The 3,506-nt window shown below is 40.4% G+C and overlaps 1 long non-coding RNA gene across 1 annotated transcript; it reads left to right on the forward strand.

Annotated features, from left to right (window-relative positions):
• The first annotated feature begins 1,854 nt into the window (after positions 1–1,854).
• LOC102245297 lies at positions 1,855–3,179 on the forward strand. Its single transcript, XR_313385.2, has 3 exons — positions 1,855–1,996; positions 2,402–2,492; positions 2,948–3,179. It is a non-coding gene; the product is annotated as an uncharacterized LOC102245297 (long non-coding RNA).
• Positions 3,180–3,506: the final 327 nt, after the last annotated feature.

A 3,506-nucleotide genomic window follows, 5' to 3' on the forward strand; every position in this document is an offset into this window, starting at 1 on the left:
AGGAAGGTCAGTACAAACAGAGACAACTGACATTCACTCCATATGGCTGCCACACTTTCTCTTGGTTCACCAATTTACTCAAAACTGTGTGTGTTTTAACTTCTAGAGTTGTATTTATTATTTATTTCTTCCGTGCAGCGTATGCTTTAATAAGAAACTTCATGTTCATTTTCAGACAGGTACCCATTTTCTGAATGACTAAACAGACCTAGACATATCATGAAAACCCTTATTGTTTGAGAATTCTGGCCAATTATTAGCAACTTCAGTATCAGTTTTAGGAAAGAGTATCCTCTTCATATTGCCAAAGCGAGTTGGGCAGGCCCTGGCAAGGAAGACTAGATTCTAAGCCACTGTGATAGGGGAGAGAGTCACACTCAATCTGAGCCCAACTTCACCGAGACAAAGGGCAGGAGCGTGAGGGAGAACACAGCCCATCTACTTTTGGTAACTGAATTTACCCAAAGGAAAAGTCAGCTCTTGCGATCTTTGTGACAGAAGGTAGCTTTGCAACCAAGAGCAAAAGCACATGTCAAAATTAGGCTCATACATTGTCACACGGACTGGGGAGGGTAGGGGTGCTATCTTCCTTGATGTCGACATTCCAAGAGATGGGATGTAACACTGGCGAGAGGCTATTTAAAAGATGTGTATCTCAAAGGACAGAAAAGGAATGTCTAGTTACAAGTTTTCTAACATAAATGTTCTAGATGAGGGAGGTTAGAAGAATCCTATGTAAAATTTGTCAAGATGAGGGGAATATTAAAGCCATCTTAGGAAATATATTTAAGCTTCTTAAAATGTACTAAAGCAATTATATAGAGGGGTAGTAGAGTAGTCAGAGTTGTAAAGAAAAATAGAACCAGTAGGATGTATGTGAGTTCCATGATTTATATGCAGTGTGTCCCCCCAAAATGTATACACGCTTTAACAGCTGATAGCTCAGTTTTGAAAATGAAATGTATTTTAATAAACACTGCCTTTATAATTATTCAAAGAGTGTATATACATTTTTGGGACACCCTATAGATATGCATATGTGTGTAAATATGTACACATATGTTAAAAATATACATAGACACGTGTTTATCTACATATGGGGAGGGAGGAAGGATTGATGGAAAGGATTGTGGAGGAAAAGGTGTTGGTTGCTTCTCCAGTCTGAAGGCAGAATGACCTCTTCTCTGGGGTCCACATTGCAGAGTGGGTAATGGATAGTCTGTTTTCCTCACATTCCACTGATTTAAATGTTAATCTGATCTTAAAAATACCTTCATGTGGCAGCATCTAAACCAATGTTTAAATACCTGTGTACCATGACCTAGCCAAGTTGACACATAAAATGAACCCTTGCAGGCAGTGGGGCTGGGACACAGAAACGCCCTCTGAAGCTCGGATGACGGCTTTCTGAAGGGTATCTCTGAGAAACGTCCTGTACCACTTATACCGAATAAATCGGTTACCTAATGGCCAAAAAAATGAGCTAACTTGACATAGACTCAGTTCTTGTGAAATGTTATAGTTTCAGAGAAGCTGTTTTCCTCACATTCCACTGATTTAAATGTTAATCTGATCTTAAGAATACCTTCATGTGGCAGCATCTAAACCAATGTTTAAATGCCTGTGTACCATGACCTAGCCAAGTTGACACATAAAATGAACCCTCGCAGGCAGTGGGGATGGTACACAGAAACGCCCTCTGAAGCTCGGATGACGACTTTCTGAAGGGTATCTTTGAGAAACATCCTGTACCACTTACACCGAATAAATCGGTTACCTAATGGCCAAAAAAAATGAGCTAACTTGACATAGACTCAGTTCTTGTGAAATGTTATAGTTTCAGAGAGCCAGAGACAATCACAATTCCTCTTTTCTGGATAATGAAGCTTTGAAATAAATGAGTATCAGGAAAGTGCCCGGAGGCAAAGAAGATGCAGCTGCGTAAGAAAAGGATCCAATTTGGGAAGCAGGAGCTGTGCTCCCCATGGTCCTCCAGGTAAGAAGCTCTGACCTTCTGATGATAAGAGCATTATTTCTGTAACTGCAGGGGACCCAGCGACAATCTGAGCGCAGAGAGATCTGCAATTTACATTTTCACTGTGAAATGGCAAAAAAGTGGGATGTGGAAATATAGCTTTCCTTAGAGTTAGTCTACACACCTACCACCCATGATAAGCATTAGATGTCGTTCGCCTTAGAAATGATAACTTGTGATATTGTGTAGTGCTCGGTACTCTGGGAGAGTAGGAGATAGGAGAATAAAATAGAAGGGTGCATTCAAGCACTAAATAGAGATGTTAAGAAAAGCTTGCAGCAGATGAAGTTATTATTCACTGGGTGTGTTGCTTGCTATCTCTCAGATCATTGGATACACCTTAAAATGCAAATTGCTTCCTTCTAGATATTGGCAATTTTTCTCCATCCAGGGGACTGAAGATAATTTTGGCTCTCTACCCAGGGCCCTGTTTTTCAACTTCCAAAGTCCTGTAAAGGTAAAATTATTTTAATCTGTCCCCACAGGTTCCTCCTCCTCTTGGAGTCTTCACTATCCCATATTGTTCAGCTCTAAAGAGTTACTAATGAAAGACAATTCCTAACACTAAGGAAATTAAAGCAACCTACAGATTTGTGGGAACATATTTGCTAGCTATGTAATCACTTCTCAAAGCTCAACAATCTGCATAACATGGAATTATTACTCTGGTTTTCAGAGTCCATGCCCTACATTCCTTTTTCCAACTCCACCTCCTTCCTTTTTTTAATTCATATTTAATACTGAAGAGTTGCAGAATATGCCACCTGCAAATATGTCACTTTGGCATAAGGATCATTTTTGAGCTGAAGGCAATTGAAAAGAAGCCCATACAAGGACAGCTCTCTGCCTTCCACCTACTTGCCTAAAAGCAGGACATAAATTTATAAAGGTGTCCTCTCTTTTCTCTACCAGGAAGGACACAAGTTAGTCGCCTGAGAAAACTCTAAATTCTGACCTCAATGAGCCCAGAGATAGCACCAGAGGAATCTACAGAACCAACATTACTAATCAGCCCTTATCTCCTATATGTTTACCATCCCACAATTTGCTGCCCAAAATCCTTTTACTTAGTCACTTTTCTAAAAAGTTATTGATCTTTTGTTAAGATGCCATCCAAGCCATGTTCTAACCACTGTGTTGTGTCACTTATCACAGAGTTTTCCCTGTGTCAGAGAGATGCACATGTTAATAAAAGTCTGTTTTTTTTCGGTTTGCTCTGTCTTTTGTAGGGCTCCAGCCAGAGAACCTAGGCAGGGAGAGAAAAATGTTTTCCTCCTCTACAATATTAAAGTTCGCTTTCATAGACATTTTTTTTTGGTGAGGGATTCTGAATTTATTCGATCACCCGCACACCAGGTGGCTGAGCCTGGGTGGCTCTAGCACCCAGTGACCAGTGATGGGAGTCAGCGGCTTTTAAAGGACTTTTGGCGGGTTTTCTGGGTGGAGCTTCTTTATGTATACCCTGAGGGGG

The sequence above is a fragment of the Myotis brandtii genome, unplaced genomic scaffold, assembly GCF_000412655.1.
Source record: "Myotis brandtii unplaced genomic scaffold, ASM41265v1 scaffold165, whole genome shotgun sequence".
Lineage (NCBI taxonomy): Eukaryota > Metazoa > Chordata > Mammalia > Chiroptera > Vespertilionidae > Myotis > Myotis brandtii.